General features: G+C 39.1%; 1 long non-coding RNA gene and 1 other non-coding gene across 4 annotated transcripts in view; one reads left to right on the top strand and one right to left on the bottom strand.

Moving 5' to 3' along the window:
* Positions 1-24075, top strand: part of LOC116156875 (uncharacterized) — a 482375-nt gene that overhangs the window by 447751 nt on the left and 10549 nt on the right. The window lies entirely within an intron of this gene.
* On the bottom strand, positions 206-277 carry TRNAA-CGC (transfer RNA alanine (anticodon CGC)). Its single transcript has one exon. It is a non-coding gene; the product is annotated as a tRNA-Ala (tRNA).

The following is a 24075-nucleotide window of genomic DNA, read 5'->3' as shown; positions in this document are numbered from 1 at the left end:
TGTGGACTCATGAAGCCAGGTACCGTTTGTCGTGGGTTCTGTGGAGGCTTTCATAGGTTGCATGAAGCTGAGCCACATGAAATCACCAGCACCCTACTCTCCTTTGCTGACAATTTCCACTGCAATTCCACTTACTCTATTTCCTCTTTTTCAAAAATCTTTTTTGGGGGGAGGTAATTATGCTTACATATTATTATTTTTTTAATAGAGGTACTGGGGATTGAACCCAGGATCTCATGCATGCGAAGCATGTGCTCTACCACTGAGCTATACCCCCTCCCCCCTTATTCTGTTTCCTCTTATGCTACAGGTTAGCATCCACACAAGCAGAGTCAACACAGTGACAACTATGAGATGGCCAAGGGTGAAATGAAAGAGATTGTTGTTGGCTATTGTTTGTGCCCAGCAGATTTCCTGACATTTAAAAAATACTCAGTCTTTATTATGTACAGTCATCTCATTCAATCTCTAAGGTCTGTTAAGATCATTTTACCTAAAAAGTGACTCACAGGTTTAAGTGATTTGCTTAAAGAGCCTAAAAGAGGTTTGGGTAGAGTTTTGACAAAGCTCCTGCAGAAAAGGGGCCCCAGTTAAAGTTTCCGTGTTAACACTTTGCTGGTGAGTGAAATTCCAGGGAAGCAGGAGTGACGGACAAGGAGGAGGAGAATCAGTGTAGTTGTCGTTCTGAACTGCCACAGCTTGGCAACAAGTTGACTCCCTGTCTTCTGGGCATCTTCAGAGAGGCTGTATGAAGCTGCTGTGTCTCCAGACTGTGTTTGGAAAGGAGTATTTGGTGGCAGATGGGAGGTGGTGACAGTCAGGGATGACCCCATGGGGTGTTAACTCTGGCACTTTTAGGTTGTTCAACTGAAGATGTGAGGAAGTTGTTTGTGTGGTGGTTCAACTGTGACACAAAATCCCCAGGGCAGAAGGCAACAGGATAGTGGTCTGGGTGCAAGGCGGGCATGGGCAGGGCAAGCCCTCAAGGGAATGGAGGGACTGGGAGAAATTGCCTCTGCCCCTGATGGCCTTTGCAAGCCCCTCTCTTTGTAGCAACAGCAGAGGCTTTAGAGACCTGGGTCCAGGATCATGGGAACCAAGCAAGTGTTCTCCAGGTCTGTACTGTTCAGAAAGCAAGAAGAGGGGACAGATCGTGGCCAGGGCATAATCTGAGTCTCCCATGGTTAGGATACGTGGACCTGTTTTCCCTCTTTACCTTTGAGCTAGTCATAAAATGTTTCGAGCGGAAACAGCATTGAAAGGAAGGCTAAATTGTAACACTATAAACTTCTTTTAGGTTTTAAGTGGCACCTGACCTTCAGAACCTAATGTTTTCCTTTAGATGATTTCAAAACTATAAAAGCTCACTTTTAGTCTCATTGTAGAAACACTAGAGAAAGTTTGGAAACTGTCTAGAAATGTAAGGAAGAAATAAAAACATCACTCAGCAACAGTACCTAGAAGTGACCATTGGAAGTATATACCCAGTGCTCTGCTTATATGCAGAGTCTGGATCGCTCTACTAGGCAAACACTCAGTCTGCTCAAGTGCATGTGAGCTTGGGGGAAACCCAGAATAGGTAATGGAGGAAGGGGTGTTGAAGATTAGTTACAGCCTAGGGACTGTCTGTAATATTGGAGACTGGATCTTACTGCACAAACTTACCTGCACTAAGTCTATCAACAGATGACTGGATAAAGAAGATATGGTATGTATGTGTGTGTGTGTGTGTGTGTGTGTGTGTGTGTGTGTGTGTGTGTGTGTGTAAATAATGGAATATTACTCAGCCAGAAAAAAGAATTAAATAATGTCATTTGCAGCAACATAGACGGACCTAGAGATTATCATTCTAAGTGAAATAAGCCAGAAAGAAAAAGAAAAATATCATATAACATCACTCATATGTGGAATCTTAAAAAATGATATAAATCTTATTTACAAACCAAAATAGACTCACAGACATAGAAAACAAATTATGGTTACCAAAGGGGAAAGGATGGGGGAGAGATAAATTAGGAGTTTGCGACTAACAGTTACACATTTGTAAAATAATAAGCAACAAGGACCTACTGTATAGTACAGGGAACTATATTCAATGTCTTGTAATAACATAACGGAAAAGAATCTGAGAAAATACGTATGTATGTGAATGTGTAAATGAGTCATTTTGCTGTACACCTGAAAGTAACATTGTAAATTTCCTATACTTCAAAAACAAAATTTTTAAAAAATCTCAAAGAGACTGCAGTGGGCAAGGTCCATGGGAGGAGACTGCACTGAGCCACCTCAAGACAGAGCAGAAATTGTGATGGACCTGGCTGGTGTGAAGGATGGCTGGTTTCATACACCTCTTGTGTACTGCCTCTTGTCCTCCAGCCCTCCCTTCCCTTTACCCACTGCTGCAGCACCAGCTTTGTGTAGGTGTAAGTTTCCAGCACGTCCTGTTTCTTGCTTTCTGTCTTAGGTCTTCCCTGATACCTCAGAGGCAGAGGTCCCTGGGGACTCACTCAGTACTCTTGCTTGTGCTGCTCTGGACAGAGAGGGAGGCAACACCAGTGCGTCAGCCTTGACTGATGGAGTCAGACATAACCTCCCCTTCCCCATCCACTGAGTAAGTGATTCTGAGGCACATTCTCTCTAGCTCCTCTGAGGGTTCCCCCCTTGCTCAGAGGTGACAAGCTGGATAATGCATCCTTGCACTGGCTTTTCCACCATCCCCCTACTCTTCTTTCCTGAAATAACTTCCCCAAATAAATTACATGCTAGCAAGTCCTTATCTTAGGCTGGGCTTTCTAGGAGAACCCAGGCTAAGATTAGAAGTATGTATCCAACTCTATGTAACTATCATAAGCCTGTCTCCCTATCATTATAAGATATATAAACATTTTTAATGGTTGTAACATAAGACAGGCTCTGAAGCCACCCTGCCTGTCAAATAACTGCCTGCTCAGTAAACTTGGATAAGTTATTTAACTTTTTAGTGTCAGTTTTCTTATACATAAAACGGTGATAATGGTAATGATACCCGCATAGGGTTATTGAGAGAATTAATATGTTAATTCAGATTAAGTACTTTGAACTTTGCCTGGCACAGAATAGCTAACACATTGTGCTTTCTTGTTATTTTATATTATAACAGCAAATTGGCTAATTACAATGTTCCCACTGTTTCCACAATTTTCCCACTGTTAAATAACACACTGCGTGAACCCTATCGGCATGAACGGGGTCAGCCAACAGCGACGCTCACTGTGTGAGCCATGTCTGTGTAAGTCGTTTCTGCATCCCAGATTATTTCCTTAGGATAGATTTCTGGAAATAGTATTTCTGGATCCAAAGAGCCCATGCCTATTGCTACAGCAGCACTCAGCACACTGCTCTGGAAGAGCCCACCATTGCTGAGAGCCCCAAGATGCAGGTCCTAGGGTAGGAGGTAGGCTTTTCCATTCTCATTGTATTCCAGCCCTTGACAAAGCCCTCCTACAGGCCAGCCCCCCGGTTAAACACAAACTGTGGTGTTGATACCTATTTCTGAACAGGTGGCCCATGCTTAATACATTTTTAGTGAGGTTGTAGAGTATAAAGATCTAAAATGGACCAGAACATGCAGGGCATTTAGTTAGAAACTCCCACAAAACAGATGTATAATCAGAGTTTACAAGAACTGATGCTGAGATTATATTACTGTAATAGAAATGCACCCATCCACACCCATTAAAAAAAGGTAAACATGTTTCATATTCCAACTGTGTCAATAACCAAAGGGCAGAAATGGATCCCATAAGAAAACAAACATTCAGCCTTCATAATTAAAAGTCAATATTAGACAAAGACCCCAAATAGGCTAGGCAATTACCTGCCTCCTCTTAGTTCATGCCTTGATGATTCCTCCCTACGTTCCGTGGGAGGAACTGCTGCTTTGCCAAGGCTCACCTGGTTAGAATTTTTCATGGAGCATGACTTCAAGGAAAAAAAAAAAAAAAAGGCCCAGTCAAGCAAAACTGTGCAAATTAATTTGGGTTTACATTACCAAAGTGTGTATCCCAACTGGGTGTCTGAAGGAAAATTGAAACATAACATGCCATATAAACAGAAAAATAATTGATGGCTTTGGAAGCAATAAAAATTATTACCTTCTGGGAAATTCAACTCAGAGTTACAGAAGGATACTAAACAGAATTGATGGAAACAGACAACATACACAGCTATTAATTTGGAGATTTGGTTTTAAAAACAGTTTAAACTGTTACTGTGTATCTTCTGCCTGTTTTCATGATGTGTACTAGAGGCACGGGTGTGAGGACACACGCTCTTCCACCAGATTATGTGGTCATAAAACAGTACATGTTGTAACAAAATGCAGTGGGAACACAGATACTGGAGCAGTGAGTTGTGCTTGTCAGGGTGGTTATGGAGAACTTTTACTATGATTATATATGTTTTCAGGTATCGTGAAGACACAAGATGAGTTACCCTGATCTTTGGGATAGAAAAGTACTTGGCTTAAACTGTCATTTCACAAGATGAGAAACTCACTACCCTTCTAATGTCCTTGAGGATCTTGGGTGGGAGTTTTCCAGAGAGGTTTATATTTCTCCTAGTTGTAATGGCTGTGGCTATGGGTTCCTGATCTTCATGAATTAGACCATTTTCTTAATCACCTGGCTGTCCACATACACATAATGTGGAATGTAATTTTCCACATTACATTATTCCACAGTGAAAACCACCTCATCCTTCACTCCTGCAAACAATGATGCCAGCTGTGCAGCCCCAGACTCTTCCTGAGTGGTTGGACCATGGAGGGGATCTCATACCACAGCATCAATCCCAGCCTCAACTTGAGTATTTAAATGTTCTTCGTAACTGGTTCATCCACTTGGCCACTAGGAGTTTCTGACTGTATTCCTTACCTTCTTTTCCCCCTTTGACTCTGCTTCTCAATACTCACCCCCAAATCCCAATACTTGTAGCTTAATTATTCTGGGTTAAATTTTTATTTCATTTTTGTTTTATTTTTTAAATTAAGGTATAGTTGAATATATATATGAATATTATATAAATTTCAGGTGTATAACATAGTGATTCACAACTTTTAAAGATTAGGTAGTTATAACATATTGACTATATTCCTTGTGTTGTACAATATATCCTTGTAGCTTATTTTATACACAGTACTTTATACCTCTTAATCACCTACCTGTCTCTTGCCACTCCCCCACCTCCACGCTAGTAATGACTAGTTTGTTTTCTATATCTATGAGTCTGCTTTGTTATATTCACTTGTTTATTTTTTGATTCCACATATAAATAATAACATGCAGTATTTCTTTCTCTGACATGTCACTAAACATGATATTCTCCCGGTCCATCCTTGTTGTTGCAAATGGCAAAATCTTTTTTTATGGCTGAGTGTATCTATATATACTACGTATTCTTTATCTGTTCATTTCTTGATGGACACTTAGGTTGTGTCCATTTCTTGGCTATTATAAATAATACTGTGCACATTGGGATGCATACATCCTTTTAAATTAGTATTTTTGTTTTCTTCAGATATATATCCAGGAATGGAATTGTTGGATCATATAGTATAGTTCTGCTTTTAGTTTTTTGAGGAACCTCCATAATATTTTCCACAGTGACTGCACCAATTTATATTCCCACCAGCAGTGTACAGGATTCCCTTTGCTCTGAATCCTCACCAACATTTATTTGTGTTCTTTTGATGACAGCCATTCTGACAGGTGTGAGGTAGTTTATCATTGTGATCTTAGTTTGCATTTCTCTGATGATTAGTGATGTTGAACATCTTTTCATGTGCCTGTTGGCCACTTGTGTATCTTCTTTGGAAAAAATGTCTGTTCATTCCTTCTGCCCATTTTAAAATTTTTTTTTTATTTTTAATTGTATGAGCTTTTTATATATGTATTTATATTAATCCCTTATTAGCCATATTTTTTGCAAATATTTTCTTCCATTCAGTAGGTTGTCTATTTGCCAGTGGTTTCCTTTGCTGTACAAAAAAGCTTTTAAGTTAATTAGGTCCCATTTGTTTATTTTTTCCTTTTGTTTCCTTTGCCTTAGAAGCAGCTCTAAAAAAAAAAATTGCACTATTTGTGTCAGAGTGTTCTGCCTGTATTTTCTTCTGGGAGTTCTATGGTTTCCAGTCTTATATTTAGATATTTAATCCATTTTGAGTTTAGTTTTGTATTTGGTTTGAGAAGATGTCCTAATTTAATTCTTTCACATGTCACTGTCCAGTCTTCCCTTATTGTATATGTGAAAAATGTCATTGGCATTTTGATAGGGGTTGCACTGAATGTGTAGATTGCCTTGAGCAGTATGGTCATTTTAACAATATTAGTATCTCTATGCCATGAACATGGTATATCCTTCCATCTGTTCATGTCACCTTCAGTTTCTCTCATCATTGATTTACAGTTTTCAAGTACAAATTTTTTACCTCCTTAGGTAGATTTATTCCTACATATCTTACTCTTTTTGATGTGATTATAAATGAGTGTTTCTTTAATTTTTTTCTGACAGTTCACTATTAGTGTTTAGATATGTGACAGATTTCTGTATATTAATTTTGTATACTGCAACTTTACCAAATTCATTGATGAGCTCTAGTAGTTTTTTGATAGTGTCTTTAGCATTTTCTATATATAGTGTCATGTCATCAGCAAAGTGACAGTTTTACTTCTTTCTTTCCAATTTGGATTCCTTTTTTATTTTTATCTTCTCTCACTGCTGTGGCTAGGACTTCCAAAGCTACATTGAATAAAAGTGGCAAGAGTAAGTATACTTGTCTTCTTCCTGACCTTAGAGGAAGTGTTTTCAGCTTTTCACTGGTGAGTGTGATGTTAGCTGTAGAATTAATATATGTGGCCCTTATTATGTTGAGGTGTGTTTCCTCTATACCCACTTTCTGGAGTTTTTTTTCATTAATGGATGTTGAATTTTGTTAAAAGCTTTTTCTGTGTCTATTGAGATGATCATATAGCTTTTTCCCTTCAGTTTGTTAATGCGGTGTATCACATTGATTGATTTGTAGATATTGAACCATTTTTATATTCCTCAGTTAAATCCCACTTGATCATGATGTATAATCTTTTTAATATACTGTTGGTTTTGATTTACTAACATTTTGAAGATTTTTGCATCTATGGTACTGATTTTGGCCTGTAGTTTTCTTTTGTGTGTGTGTGTGTGATATCTTTGGTTTTGGTATCAGGGTGATGCTGGCCTCCAGAGTTCAGAAGATTTCCTTTTTTTTTTTTTTTTTTGTAGTTTTTGGAATTTTTTGGAATAGTTTGAGGATAGGTATTGATTGTTCTCTAAATATTTGGTAGAATTCACCTGTGAATCCATCTGGTCCTGAAGTTTTGTTTTTGGGGAGGTTTTTAAAACTATTATTACTGATTCTGTTTCATTACTGGTAATTGGTCAGTTTATATTTTCTATTTCTTTCTAATTCAGTCTTGGAAGATTGTACATTTCTAGGAGTTTGTCCATTTCTTCTAGGTTATCCATTTTATTGGCATATAGTTGTTCATAACCATCTCTTATAAGCAATACCACAGAAACACAATATATTGTAACTTCTCCTTTTCTATTTCTCTTTTTATTGCTTTGGGCCCTCTTTTCTTGAGGATTCTGGCTAGAGGTTTATAATTTTGTGTATCTTTCCAGAGAACTAGCTCTTAGTGTCATTGATCTTTTCTATTTTTTGACTCTATTTTTTTTTTTATTTCAGCTCTGATTCTTATGATTTCTTTTACTAATTTTGGGTTTTATTTATTCTTCTTCTTCTAGTTCTTTTAGGTATAAGATTAAGTTGTTTGACATTTTTCTGATTTTCTGAGGTAAGTTTATATTTCTATAAGCTTCCGTCTTAGAACTGATTTTGCTGCATCCCACCAGTTTTGGATTCTTACGTTTTCATGTTCATTTGTCTCCAGATATTTTTTGACTTCCTCTTTGAATTCTTCAGTGAACCATTGGTTGTTTAGTATTATATTGTTTATCCTTCAAATATTTTTGTTTTTTTCAGTTTTTTTTTCTCTTGTAGTTGATTCCTAGTCTCATAGTGTTGTTGTTGTTGGGAAAGGTGCTTGATGTGATTTCAGTTTTCTTAGATTTACCAGGGCTTGTATTGTGGCCTAGCATGTGATCTATCCTGGAGAATTTGAAAATAATGTGTATTCTGCTGCTTTTGGATGTAATATTCTATATGTATCTATTAAGTCCATCTAGTGTAATGTACCATTTAAGGCCAGTGTTTCCTTCTTGAGTTTCTGTCTGGATGATCTGTCCATTGATGCAAGTGGAGTGTTGAAGTCCCCTACTATTATTATGTGACTGTCAATCTCTCCTTTTATGTCTTTTAATATTTGCATTATGTATGTAGGTATTCCTGTGTTGGGTGCATATATATATATATATATATATATATATATATATATATATATATATATATATATACACACACATATATATACACACAATTGTTACATCTTTTTCTTGAATTGATCCCTTGATCATTATGTAATGTCCTTCTTTGTCTTTTGTTACAGTTTTTGTGTTAATGTCTATTTTGTCTAAGTATCGCTACTTTGCTTTCTTTTGATTTTCACTTGCACAAATACATTTTTCCATCCTCTCACTTTCAGTCTGTGTGTCTTTAGATCTGAACTGAGTCTCCTGTAGTCAGTGTATATACGAGTCTTGTTTCCGTATCCATTCAGCCACTGTCTTTTGATTGGAACACATAATCTATTTACATTTGAAGTAATTATTGATGTACATGTTCTTATTGCTGTTTTGTTAATCATTTGGGGGTTATTTTTGTAGTTCTTTTTTGTTCCTTTCTTTTTTTTTCTCTTGTGATTTGTTGACTGTCTTTGGTGTTATGTTTGGATAACTTTTTTTCTTTTTGTGTATATCTGTTGCAGGTTTTTGGTTTGTTGTTACCATGAGTCTTTTATATAGCAATCTGTATCTCTCTCTATATATATATATCTATACATATATGATTTTAAGTTACTGATCTCTTAATTTCAAATGCATTTTAACAACCGTGTATTTGTACTCTCCTCCCCTCATGATTACTGGTTTGTTTGGGTTTTTTTGACATCATATTTTACATCTTAACTGCTTTGTGTGGATATAGATCATCTTAGTATTTTTTCTTTTAACCTTCCTACTAGCTTTGTACGTAGTTGGTTTTCTATCTTTACTGTATATTTGCCTTTACTGATGAGCTTTTTCATTTCAAAATTTTCATGTTGCTAGTTGTTGCCTCTTCTTTTTTGCTTGGAAAAGTCCCTTTAACATTTCTTGTAAAGCTGGCTTGGTGATGATGAGCTCTTAGCTTTTGCTCATCTCTAAAACTTTTGATGTCTCCATCAAATTTGAATGAGAGCCTTGCTGGGTAGAGTATTCTTGGTTATAGGTTTTTCCTTTTTACCCCTTTAAAATATACCATGCCACTCCCTTTTGGTTTGCAGTTTCTGCTGAAAAGTCAGCTGATGGCCTTATGGGAGTTCCCTTGTGTGTAACTTGATGCTTTTCCTTTGCTACTTTTTAATACTGTATCTTTAATTTTTGCCATTCTAATTACAATGTGTCTTGGTCTGTTCCTCTTTGGGTTGATCCTGTTTGAGACTCTCAGACATCCAAGTCCAGAGAGCAAAGTTTCCTTTTCCAGATTAGGGAAGTTTTAAACTATTTATCCTCAAATAGTTCTCAGCCCCTTTCTCTCTCTCTTCTCCTTCTGAGAGCCCTATAATGTAAGTGTTATTATGCTTGATGTTTTCCCAGCGGTCTCTTAAATTTGTTCACATTACTTTTCATTCTTTTTTCTTTTTAGCATCAGTGACTTGCTCTACTCTATCTTCCATCTTGCTGATGCCTTCCTCTGTATCGTTTAGTCTACTGCTGATTCTTTCTAGCATATTTTTCATTTAGTTATTTTATTCTTCATCTCTGTTTAGTTGTTGTTTATATTTTCCAACTCTTTGTTAAAGCTTCTAACTTTTCACTGTGCACCCATTGTTTTTTGAGTTCTGTGATCATCTTTATAATCATTACCCTAAACTCTTTTTCAAGTAGATTGCCTACCTCCATTTAGTTCTTCATCTGGGGTTTTATCTCATTCCTTCATTTAGAGCACTTTCCTCTGTCACCTCATTTTACGTAACTTGTTTTTATTTCTATGTATCTGGTAGGTTGGTTACATTTCCTGACCTTGGAGAAGTGGCCTTTTTATAGGAGACATCCTGTGCATTCCAGCAGCACACTCCCTTATGTGCTCTAGGTGTGCTCTTGGTCTGGTTGGTTGCCAGGCCCTCCCTTGTGCAGAGGCTGCTGGCTCCTGATTGGTGGGGATGGATCTTGAGGCAGCTGACTGCAGAACTCTGGAGGACCCTGGGACCAGTGCTTGCTCACAGAGTTGGGGGTCCAGGAGATCCTGGGGCTAGTATCCATCCCATCAGTGGGTGAAACTAGGTCCTGGATCTAGTACCAGCCCACTGTCAGGCATAGGTAGGTCCTGGGGTCTGGCTGTAGGGCTCAGAGGTCCCAGAGCTGGTGTTGGACTGCTGGTTGGTGGGGCCAATTCCTGACACAGCTGGCTGTGGCATCTAGGGTATCCCAAAGTTTATGCTGGCCTGCTGATTGGTAGGGCCAAGGCCCAGCTTGTACCAGGATTGGTGCTGGCTTTCTGGTATATGAACTGGGTCCACAGGCTGTAGGGTTGCAGTCTTCCTCAACCTGGTGTCCACCTGCTGGTGGGATGGGTGAAGCTAGTCCTAAGGTTAGAGCAGGCTCACTGATGGGTAGGCCTGTGGATTCTGAGGCTGGTGCCTGCATACTGATGGGTGAAGCTGGGTTCCTGGCTGCAGAGCCCTGGAAATCCTTGTTCTAGTGCCTGTGCACTGGTGTCTGGGGCTGGGTCCTGGACCCACTGGTGGATAGGACTGTATCCAGGGCTGGCTGTGGGCTCAGGGGATCTTAAGGCAGCCTCTCTGCTGGTGGGTAAGGCTATGTCACCATCCAGTTAGTTCCTTGGCTTGAGGCGTCCCAGTACTAATGCCTACAGGCTGTTGGGTGGGGGCAAGTCTGGGTCCTGAGGTTAATATGCTAGAGGGAGGAGTCCAAAATGGTGCTTGCCTGCACCGGTATTCACATGGTAGAACAAGTCCCTCCAAATGGCTTCTGCCAGTGTCTGTGTCCCGAGGGTGAGCTTCAGTTTTCTCCTGCCTCTCTGTGAGATTGTCTGAGATACATAGGTAGGTCTGACCCAGGTTCCTTTCAGATTACTGCTTCTGCCCTGGGTCCAAGAATGAGTGAGATTTTTTTCTGTACATTTTAGGAGTGGAGTCTCTGTTTCCCCCAGCTCCCTGAGACTTCCTAAAGTAAGCCCCACTGGCCTTCAGAGCCAAATGATCAGGGGGTTGTCTTCCCAGTTCAGGATCCTGGGGAGCCTGAAGTGGGGCTCAGATCTCTCCCTCCTTGTTGAGAACCTCTGCCATGTAATTATTCTCCAGTTTGTGGGTTGCCCACACGAGGATATGGGATTTGACTACACTGAACTCTGCCCCTCCTACCTATCTTGTTGTGGTTTCTTCTTTGTATCTTTAGTTATAGATCTTTTTCTGGCAGGTTCTAGTCTTTATTAATGCTTGTTCTATCAATAATTAGAACTTTTTGTATGTCCGTGTGGGGAAGTGAGCTTAGGTTCTCTCTACTCCATTATCTTGGCAGATCCAACTCACTGTCCACCAAGTGTGGGATACGTCTGGGCTTATGTGGCTTCGGGCAGTCTTGTGGTGGCAGAGTCGCCAGGGCGTGCCAGCACATGAGGTGCAGGCATCCTGGTATTTCACTTTTATTTTTACAGCTTTATTTTTGGGGTCTATTATGGTAGTTTCTTTTTAAAAATGGGGTATATTATTGGGTGTTTCAGGGGATAATGGTATATACTAACATAAAGGACAGGGACATGGGGATCTATAGAACTCCTTTCAAATCCTCAATCTTCTGAGTTCTTTTGAGTGTATCTATGGGCTAGTTGGCAATATCTGAGCCTCTCTGTTCTCAAATTAAAAATGTGGACACTACCAGCTATCTCATAAGGTTGTTGGACGAGTTAATGAAATGGTATGTGGGGGCCATGGACAGCCAGGGATAAAATATGGAGAGTTTAGGGATAGACTGAAGTAACCTGACAGATGTGGCCCTATTTCTACACTACATAATGTAATGATGTTTGGGGGGTGGTAAAGTATAGTAAGAGGTAGGAATGGAATGGAGACTAAAAATTTAGATTAGGGCCAAGTTCTGCAGTCCTGCAACAGACACTCAGGCCTGGCTGACCTATTCAGTGCAGTATTTACAGCAACAAGGGTTTTAGTTTTCAGTGTCTAGGAGCCTATCAATTCCTCTTTGCCCTGTTTCCTCTTATCAAAACACAATTTCAGCAGCTAGAGAATGCAGGTAGGTAGGGGCCCCTCTGTCTGCTTATTCCTTCCATATGTGGGTTATTTAATTTTCCAAGGGGCTCTAGGGTTTGGGAAAACTACTTGTCTGGTGTAATCACCTATGAGCTAGTATAAACTCAAGCTTTACTGCAATTTATTAGTTACTGACATGCCAAAAGGAAAAAAAAATTTTAAGAAACTAAGAAAACAGCCATTTGAGATTTTAATCTGAGGTTCATTTGAGCATGTTTGGGGTTTAAAAAATAAAATAGTAGATCCATTTCTATCAGCATGCACACAATATCCTGCACAGATATTTTAAAGATGATATGGTTTGTATGAGTCCACATTTCCCAAACGGTTCAAGAATGGGCTTCAGAAGCTCTCCCCCAATCCCTAGAAATCTGGTGTTTGAAGCACTCTCATGAGAACTCAAAACTTTGGGTCTGTATTAGTTTTGCTCTGTAACTTCCAAACTGCCCAAGACTTCTTTGGTGGAGGGGTTGGTATGCCCTAGGGCAGATGAATGTCTTTTCTATAATCTGAAGAGCTGTCACATTAGTGTTTAGTAGTTTCTTAATAATCTCCAACTTCCTCCTTTTAAAAGGTAGAGGAAATTTAAGTCCAAAAAAAGAAATTCATTCAGCAAGCTACCAAACCCTTACTTCATGTGGCACTGAGACACGGTGGGAAGAGAACCCTGTCCTCATGGAACTTGAAGATGGGCAGATGAAAGTGTATTCACAAACATGTTTAATCTGGGCTGGTGGAAGGTCTTTGAGGAAGTGATGACTAAGCAGAGATCTTAAGAATGAAGAACATCAACTAGGCAGACGGAGTCAAATCGTGGAAATTCCTTTCAGGAGCGCCAGGAGCTAGACTGGGATCATGGAAGGTGGCAGAGGGAATGCTCTCTGCAGTGTTACTTATTCAGCTCTCTCCCAACATATCCCTCCAAACAAGTTTTAGAATGTTCCTACTCCTGCTTCTAATTATCTTTCGACACTTCCATGCCGTGCTCTATCCTACTCATTGCAAATGCTTGATTATTTTAGTCCAAAGTCCAGGGTCTATTACAGAATCTGTAATTGCTGAGATTTCTGCATTGTCTCCCTTCTTTGCTTACTTTCTGGTGGAAGTGCTAATTGACAGAAAATCTTTCCAAAGATTGCCCAAATCTTCTAAACCTTCAAAGAGGAAGGAGAAGGAACTCCCTAATTGGATTTTAAGTCAAAATTTTTCCCCCCTAAATTGGTTGTCAGAGGAATTCGGTGACCAATGAAATCATGTGCAGATTGCTCCCACATTCAGGCTTGTCCTGCTCAGGCTGCTATATGGGATTAGAGTGACTGGAAAATAGCAACAGCCAGAACTGATGAGAGGCACCTGGACATCTTGGCCACATTTTGTAGTAATGATCATTGGATGGTTCATTAGTGAGAATGTTAACAAGATTAAGCAAATGTTTCTGCTGAATGAACTCCAGTCACAATTATATTGCTTTTGGCCAAAGACATCACAAGACGCATGGAGCAAAGGCTAGTTACAAGGTATCATAATAATTGTATTCAAAGTCGCATTCAAAAAAGTCATGCTAACCTTGTTTAAAAAATTAGGTCCACAAAAAGAATCAGATCCATACAATATACTGTCACTTAAACTATAATGATAAAAAGCATTAGCTCTTATTTTAAAAGAGATTGATGTACATACTTTAGTATATACATAACATGTGCATAGCAATATCTGGTAATAGATTACTTTTCCTGAGGCAGTAGATACTAGTTCAAATCAAAATCACCTCAGGAAAACTGTAATCATGGTTCCAAATTCTCAGGATAGGATTAAAGTGACCCACAGTATAACCCAAATAAAATTGAGATGACTGGTGGTCCAGCATTAGAATAATGTCACATTAAAAAAAATCAGTAAATAATTATTTTTCATGTTATTTTAAGTGTTTCAAATATGCAAGAGGGAGAGATTTCATTGTCACATTTCCAAAGTTTTCTTTCCCCATCTCTCTCACATGCAAAGCAGTTGTTTGACAGCCTTCTTTCCCTTTCCAAACTTCCCAAATTATCTCCAAACGTAGACTTCATTGGCTCACATTCTTCCAACTTACTGTCTGGATATATTCTCTGCTGCCAAAAAATTACTAGGCAGGTCATGCAGCATTTCTTAATTCTCTCCCTTATTAATTATCCTGATTCTACAAAATAAATTTTCAGGAACCGCATCAGTGAAGATTGATTTTTCCTGGAAAACATACCTATATGAGGGAGGGAAGAGGGTGTGACTCTGATGGGGTGAAAAGTTAATGGGTCAATTTTCACAACCCCTTTGCTTTAAATTTATAGGTCCATCTCATCCTGTGTATTGTAGATCACTTTAGGAAAAAGAATGAACCTGACCGTGCAGATAATGGTTCCTTGGCAATTGAATTAAGCATTATACTAGGAGTTAGGTATACTAACAAGCCTGTTGGAAACAGTTTTAAAATTTTGTCAGTGGAGTCTTTTAGTAGTTGTTAACTCAAGAAATAATGACCAAGTACCTAACATGTGGGTCTTGGAGATTCTGAGATCAATCAGATAACCCCTGCCCTTGTGGAACTTTCATTTCATTATGGCCCATTGAGACATCACCTTCCTTTGGGGCAATGAATGTTAAGAGTCCCTGTTTAACCTCATGCAGCAAAGACAGCACTCCCAAGCCAGAACAAGAAAGTCTGGAAAACATAAGGTGACAGATCAGTAAGGGCACCATTAATCCCTATGTAACCACACACACACAGTGCCTCCCCAGGGGTCTCCCTTGACTGGTGTTCTAAGCCACCCAATCATTCGAACCTCTGAATCTGTTTGATCCTCCTTGCAAATGAACCAGCTGCCCTAATTACATACAACTGTTCAGTGCCCTTATATGGCTGGGCTTCCAGGAGCTAACTAGAACGTTTACTTTGGTTATATTCCTTTCATGCTTGCCCCACGCTTACTCCATGTAATCTCTTGAGCACCTGAGCTATGAAAATCATTGTGCCTGATGCCAGCAAAAACAAAAATATCAAGCTTCTTGTGACTGGGAATGGCCTTATTGGATGAAAGAGGTTAAACAGAAGGTGGGAGATTTCACACTTTATTAGATACCAAAGTCAAGAAATGTAAGTGCTAAGAGTAATGGAAATCCAAGTTTCCATAATCATATAGAAAGGTGTTTGACTCAGTTGGCAGGGAGAGGGTGGTCGTTGTTAGAGAAATCTTCATGGAAGAGATTCCAGAAGTGAATTATGAAGGATTAGGTAATTCACCAAACCAAGAGCAGACAGGGTATGCATTGGAGTAAGCAAGCTAGTGTTCTTTGGAAAGCAGAGCCTGAGGCAAGGATTGGAGTACTGATGATTTATTTAAGGGGTACAAAGCCAAGGCAACAAGGATGAGGAAAAAGGGAAGTGAGGCAAGGACGGACTGAGATTGAAGCAATGTCAAACAATAAATTATGTTGGCAACTACTTTGTTATAAACTGAGTAGACATGGCATATTTGTGTTTGCACGGTGTGTGGGACTTCTCCAGAGAGACCACAAGGAAAACTTGCACCTGAGAATAGTTCACAGGAGAGGAGATTTTAGCTCCCAACTACCTCCCACGCCTGGTTTCCTTTTGGTCAAAATTTTCCTAGCAGGAGTTTTATCACCTGGCCTCTTTTTCAGTTACTTGGGCTGTCAGATCCCATTTGCTGAGACATAGTGTTTCATACTAGACCAGAAATAGAAGGAGGAGCCCAAATCTCCAGGCATGCAGCTAGTTAGCCTGGCTGTGGGGTGGCAGCCCTGACATTCTGAAGACAAGTGATTGATTGGCCTCAGGTGGGTCCTGGGGTGGATGGTCAATCCTAGGAGAACCAGCTACAATGAGTCCAGGAAGTGGGTAGTGTCACAGGACTCTGAGAAGGATCCTGCAATTTCTGATACAACAAATTTGCTGGAACTGGATGCAGACAATGTCCTTATGCCCTAGCTAGTCCTTCACATTCATTGTCAAACTGATCTTTTAAATAAGCTCTCCTGCTTCAAACTTTTTTATTGACATATAGTTGATGTGTAAAATTATAGAAGTGTACAATATAGTGATTCACAATATTTAAAGGTTATACTCCATTTATAGTTATTATAAAATATTGTCTATATTCCCTATGTTGTACAATATATCTTTATAGCTTATTTTATATGTAACAGTTCATACCTCTTAATCTCCTATGCCTATATTGTCTTTTCCCCTTTTGCTCTCCCCACTGGTAACCACTAGTTCTCTATATCTGTGAGTCTGCTTTTTTTGTATATTCAAAAGTATGTTTTTTAGACTCCATGTAAGTGATATTACAGTATTTGTCTTTCTCTTCCCTATTTCACTTAACAATAATACTCACCAAGTCCATCTATGTTGTTGCAAATGGGAATTTCTTATTCTTTTTTATGGCTGAGTATTATTTTATTGTGTGTACACACACACACACCAATCACATCTTTATCCATTCATCTATTGATGGACCCTTAGGTTGCTTTCTTATCTTGGCAATTATAAATAATGCTACGATGAATATTGGGGTGTACGAATCTTTCTGAATTAGTGTTTTTGAGGGTTTGGGGGGTATATATGCAGGAGTGGAATTGCTGGGTCATGTGGTAGTTTTGTTAGTTTTTTTCAGAAACCTCCATACTGTTTTCTACAGTGGCTACACCAATTTACATTCCACCAAACAGCAGTGCACAAGGATTTCCTTTTCTCCACATCCTCACTAACATTTGTTACTTGTGTTCTTTTTGATGATAGCCATTCTGACCAAGGTGTGAGGTAACATCTTACTGTAGTTTTTGTTTGCATTTCCCTGACAATTAGCAATGTCAAACATCTTTTCATGTGCCTGTTGGCCATCTGCATTTCCTCCTTAGAGAAGTGTCTATTTGGGTCTTCTGCTTTTTAATTGTGTTTTTTTTTTTTTTGATGTTGAATTGTATGAGCTGTTTATATATGTCAGATGTTAACCCCTTATCAGTCATATCATGTGCAAATATTTTGTCCTATTCAGTAGGTTTTCTTTGCATTTGGTCAATGGTTTCCTTTGCTGCGCAAAAGTTTTTAAATTTAATTAGGTCCCATTTGTTTATTTTTATTTTTATTTTCATTGCTTTAGGAAACTGGTCCCCCCAAAATATTGCTACAATTTAAGTAAGTCTTCTAGGTCTAGAGTAGCACAGTAAGTCTAGTCCCTTGGCTTCGAGACTTACCATATATGACCTGAAAGCTGGTCTGGCAGTTGAATTTGTGGCAGAAGGAAGTGGGCATCAGCACGTATGCTTGCTGCATTCTGGCTCATTCCCCCCAGTGGGTCCTGACCTTTCCCATCAGTGCTCACTCCATCTCCACATTCCCCACCCACTTAATACTTCCCTTCCCTTGCAGCCCATCAGAAGCCTAAGACAGTAAGTCCACATAAATGTGGTACTTTAAGAGTTGCAAATAGCTCACTTTAACTAGCTCTTGAGTCATGGATAGAAAGGGGACCGTGACTTTGGTGAAATGGATCCAAGTCAGCTTTCTGAGGGAGTGGTCAGTATATATGATGAAACATGCTCCATAATATCTTTGGTACTGAAAGACAAACAAACATATCCAGGCACCATAGCCTGAGCAGGCCTAGCTCTAAGAGCAAAAGCTGGTAATAACTGTGGATAGCCAGGGCTGAAAGACTACTTCCAGAGTGGTATTTCTAGCTTACTGTGACCCATCCAAGACACCACTGATGGTTGCCTTAAGTTATCCTCCTGGACTGGCTGGTCCAGGAGGAGGAGAACAAGAAGGTGGTGAGATCCTGCAGAAACCTACTGTGAATCCCTGTGTGTTAGCCAGCCTGAGCAACCATCAGGAATGCTGCAGCAGAAAGGGGCCTCTAGAGTCTGATCCAAGTTCATTTCAGCTTTGCTCCTGAATAAGTGATTTTAGGTAATTTACTTACTGTCTCTGGATCTCAGTTTCATTACCCATCAAATGAAGTGTGAAGATTCTTCTCCTATATCTGTAAAGGGATAGCAGAGGATGAGATGATCTCTGTACTGTTTGGATCAAGGTGCCTTGTCTTAACCCTGGGCTGGGTTCCCTAGAAGTAGCGCCAGAGAGGATTCTTGTGTCTGCCTCTGTCAGTGTCCCGATCTAATTATTCTGAATAATCTGGCTTCTCTGCCGAGGCTGGTTCTGCTGATGAGGTCAGCACAAGTAGTCCTGATAGCTGCTTACATCTGAGGACACTTACAGCATGTTAAGTATTTAAAATGATAAACAGTTTTCATCAATTCTAGAAACTACCCTATAATGAAGTTTCTCAAAGTATGATGCACTTCAAATAGCTGAGGGTACTTTTTATAACACAGATTTGGGGGCTTTGCTCCAGAATTACTTAATTAGAATCTATAGAGTTGGAGAATTTGCATTTTTAAGCACTCCCTAAAATTATGTACCCTAAAGTGAGAATAACTCACTAGAAATATACTTCTCCTTTTAGTGACAGATGTCAAAGATTCCACGCAAGTGGTTTATTTGGGAGGCACAGGGAACACTGGCAGGAGAATGAAGAATATAGTCAATAATGGCTGTATTAAGCTACCTACCACTGTGGGTGACTGGCACTTAATCTCAGAAATGGTAACACACATCCGTTAGAATTAATAAGGATAACAGAGAATGGAAATATCAGTACCCCAGCTCCCTTGCCTCTCAGTTAAGGCAAAGACTGTTTCTGGGTTGGTGATCCATCTCCAGCATGTCCAGCCTGCCATGCATGAGGCAGCAGTGCAGCCACGTGGAAATAGCAGAGATGCAGATACTAGATGCTGGAGGAGGAGTGGACCACAATAAAACAGTCAATGCCAAGGGATAAAGGTGGCACTGACAAGGTCTGCCTCAATCTCTTCCCATTTTATTCTAGAGAAAATATTAATATTACTTGTCCTGGCTCAACATTTATACTTACGAGAGTCATATGGGCAGTCAAATCTAGTTTAAAGGGGGATGAGATCAAGAGGACTTGTCTTGAAGCAGTCTTGGCATAGCAAGGAACCTGTTTGTCTTAGGTGATATGCTCCTTCAGTGAGGCCTGAGGGCAGGAGGACTCTGAGAACATGGTCATGGTATAACACCTACCCCTTTGAAGGCTTTGTGTTCCCACTACCTATTTCGTATGGCCAAGATTCTTTAAGTTCATTCCTTAAGATCATACAACCTGTAAGTGGTAAAGCCAAGATGCTAACACAAGTCCATCTGACATGAAAACCCATGGCAAAATTATTGTTTATGAAATATCATACCCGAAAGCAGTGGTCCTCAACCATGGTAGGGGTGGTAACTTTGCTCCCTAGGGGACATTTGGTGATGGCTGGAGATATTTTTAGTTATCACAGCTTGGAGAGATGTTACTAGCATCTACTGGGGCTGTCATGTGCATCGAAAGATGTTTAACTTCGATTCAAACAATTATCTGATCTAAAGTGTCAATGGTGTGAGGTCCAGAAAGCCTTCCCTGAAGGTTAAGGGCGTGGATTCTGGCCCTACTACTTACTAACAGTGTAGTTGAGGGAGCCCGATGTCCATAGCCCAAACTATGACATTAAGTCTCAAAAAAGTTAACATTGTAAAGCATCTAGTTTGTTGTCTTTCAACTCACCCAAGTAGTAAAGTCAACCATTCATGAGGGAAGAGCTGTTCAACTTGGATACTTTGAGTCACTATACCAAATTTAGCTGTAAGGCAAGAATGGCAGTAGAGGGAAGAGAAACACTTTGCATTCCAAGTTCACTTGACCATGCCTTGGTGTCAGTGCTCAGCAAAAAGGTAATTTACCAAAGAAGGCAGTTGCACCTCGGCAGTGTTGCTCTCTCTCCGTCCCACAGAATTTGTCGGAGCCCGGCAAGCCTCTGGGAGCTTTTCACCATTAATTGCCATTGCACAGCCTAGGAAGAACATGACACTCCCCAAATCAAGATCCATGGTTTTGTTAAGTCTTCAACTGTTTTATATTTTATCAGCCTAAACACAGAAAAGTCTTTTCAACAGATGGATTGCATCAGATTCTGTAAACATTGTAATTGTTTGGCAGAATTACTGCTTACGCTGAAAAATGTAATTTGCAAGGATACACACAGACAGACGACATATATTCTCCCAGTGCACACAGCAACACAGTTTATGCTGTAAACGAGGCCCCATCATATGCCTTCTGCACAGTGCTCATTAGCTCATCAAATCTAGAATTGAACAGCAATTATCTCCAACATCTCAGACTGCTATTTCTGCCATTTTGCTGTCTCATGGGGGCTTAAGAAATGAAATAATGCACATCCCCATCTCTCTCTTCGCGGCACATTCACACAGAGACCCTGGAGGGCAGCCAAGCAGCTCGATGGGATAATGCAATCAGCCCTTTTAATTAGGTGTGGGCAGAACAGATACTTTCCTTACTTTACTAAAAGATAAGCATCCTGTAGTTTAGGCAGTTTCACAGTCATGGCTCAAGGACATTTACAAAGATGCTGGTCTAGCTTATAAGAACTCTTCTCAGTTGATTGTTATGGGAATGAATCAGGGGGCTTGGGAAAAGAATCGTTTTAACTTATAAATTTCATCAGCCTCTCATTTTTATAGAGTATTTTACTGCTAAAATCAAGGAGGGAAGAAATCACAAGAAAATCAATCTCAGGCATGCTGCCAGTAGGAGAAAGACAGGCAAACCTAGAACCATGGAAAGTTCAGGGCTGAAGAAGAGCCCTCCTGTTGAGACTTCCATCAGAATAACTGCGCATGTATCATGTTGATGAATGAAGGTTTCCTCTGTGCTGGGCGCTAGGCTAAACATGTCACTCCTCAGGTGGAGGTTTAAATGATTTTAAAATGAGGGCATTAAAGTGAGGAGCCCTGTAACTTGCTCAGTCAGACCTAGATTCAAACTAAGTTTTGCCAAAGTTTGAGCCTCTTAAACAAATCTCAGCACAGGTTCCATTTCTAAACCTATCTCTGACAAATCTTCAGAGATCCCTGATTGTTCTAAAACTTATGCAGCCCTCCAGGAAGAAATCATTTTCTTTCCCCTGAATACTAAGAAGAGAGCTGGAGAAGAGGCAGACTCCCAAATGGTGGGGGTTTGGGAGAAAAACAAAAGATGTTGGTTAAAAGTAAAGTCATCTTTAAATATTTTCTCCAGGTTTTCTTCTTTCCCTGTTCTTAAAGAGCTCACAGTCAAACTTTGTCTTAAGGTGATAGTGATGAGTTTGCACTGGATTTTTCTCTTTGTGCTTTTTTTATCTTTTTGACTTTGAATCGTAGAATTGGATTTTTTATTTTTTAATCAGGTAACATTGAAGCAATATTGGGTGTAGTGACTGTGACTTTATCTTTGGATGAACAAGAAACGTCTGTGACATTTTACTGAATTATAACATGTAGACGAAATTGTACAGGTACAAAAATTTTATGTCACAGCTTAGTGAATAAAAGTAACAAAAATCTCTGTATAACTATATCCCCCACATAGTTCCAGAAACTTTATCAGTAGTCCAGATGACCCCTTCCTGCCTCCTGTAGATCACTATCCTCTCGTTCCCCAACTTTTTAACCACTATCCTGATTTCTGAGTTGAGCCGAGTTCTACATAAACACATCACTTTTTTTGTTCACCATCACATGATTGATTCATGCTTTGTGTAACTGTGGTTCACTCATTTTCATTGTGTATAGTATTCTACTATGGTAACAGATTTAAAATAAAAATTCAAAATATCCAGTTAAATTTTAATTTCAGACAAAAAAAATGTTTTAGTAAGCCCCATGCACTATATGTGATTTGTTTAAATTTAAATTTCAGGTAGATAAAATAAAAGATGCTCACATTTTAAAATTATCTGTCAATCCTCATTTTTTAACATACAAAATTTATCGAATACTCTATTTTAGAATGTTTTAACTTTAGACTATTGCATTTGTATTGCTAAGAGCATTCTCATGTATGTCTTTTTAAAATTTATTTATTGAAGTATATTTATTTACAATGTTGTGTTTCAGGTGTACAGCAAAGTGATTCAGTTATATATATATTTATGTATATATATACTTTTTCAGATTCTTTTCTATTATAGGTTATTGTAAGATATTGAATATAATTTCCTATGCTATACAGTAGGTCCTTATTTCTCTGTCTTACATATAGTAGTGTGTATATGTTTATCCCAAACTCCTAATTTATTGCTCCCTCCCAACCTTTTCCACTTTGGTAACCATAGTTTGTTTTCTATGTGAGTCTATTTCTGTTTTGTTAAATAAGTTCATTTGTGTCTTTTTTTTAGATTTTGCATGTAAATGATACCATATGATACTTGTCTTTCTCTGTCTGACTTACTTCACTTAGTATGATAATCTCTAGGTCCATCCATGTTGTTGCAAATGGCGTTATTTCATTCTGTTTTATAGCTGAGTAATATTCTACTGTATACATATATACGAAATCTTTATCCAGTCATCTGCCAATGGACATTTAGATTGCTTCCATGCCTTGGCTATTGTAAATAGTGCTGCTGTGAACATTGGGATGCATGTATCTTTTCAAATTATAATTTTCTCCAAACTTATGCCCAGGAGTGGGATTGCTGGATCATATGGTAACTCTATTTGTAGTGTTTTAAGGAACCTGCATAGTATTGTCCATAGTGACTACACCAATATACATTCCCACCAACAGTGTAGGAGGGTTCCCTTTTCTTCACACTCTCTCCAGCATTTATTATTTGTAGACTTTCTAATGATGGCCATTCTGACTGGTGTGAGGTGGTACCTCATTGTAGTTTTGATTTACTTTTCCTGATAATCAGTATATTGAGCATCTTTCTGTGTGCCTGCTGACCATCTGTCTTCTTTGGAGAAATGTCCTTTTAAGTCTTCTGACCATTTTTTGATTGGATTGTTTCGTTTTGATATTAAGCTGTATGAGTTGTTTGTGTACTTTGGAAATTAATCCCTTATCAGTCTCATTATTTGCAAATATTTACTCCCATTTTGTAGGCTTTTTGTTTTGTTTATGGTTTCCTTTGCTGTGCTAAAGCTTTTAAATTTAATTAAGTCCCATTTGCTTATTTTTCCTTTTATTTCCATTATTCTAGGAATCCAAAAAATATTGCTGACATTTACATCAAGAAGTGTTCTGCCTGTGCTTTTCGTCTAGGAGTTTTAGAGTATCTCATCTTACACTTAGGTCTTGAATCCATTTGGAATTTCCTGAAGTAAGTTCATATTGCTGTAAACTTCCCTTTTAGAACTGCCTTTTTGCACTCCATGGGTTTTGGATCATCATGTTTTCATTTTGATTTGTCTCTAGGTATTTTTTGATTCCTTCTTTGATTTCTTCAGTGATCCATTGGTTGTTTAGTAGCATATTCTTTAGCCTTCACATGTTTGTGGGGGTTTTGTGTGTGCGCGCGCGCGCGTGTGTGTGTGTGTGTGTGTGTTTGCTTTTAGTTGATTTCTAATCTTTTTTCATTTTGGTCAGAAATG

The sequence above is a fragment of the Camelus dromedarius genome, chromosome 14 (assembly GCF_036321535.1).
Source record: "Camelus dromedarius isolate mCamDro1 chromosome 14, mCamDro1.pat, whole genome shotgun sequence".
In the NCBI taxonomy this organism is placed as follows: Eukaryota; Metazoa; Chordata; class Mammalia; order Artiodactyla; family Camelidae; genus Camelus; species Camelus dromedarius.
This window is presented reverse-complemented; position numbering and strand designations above follow the sequence as displayed.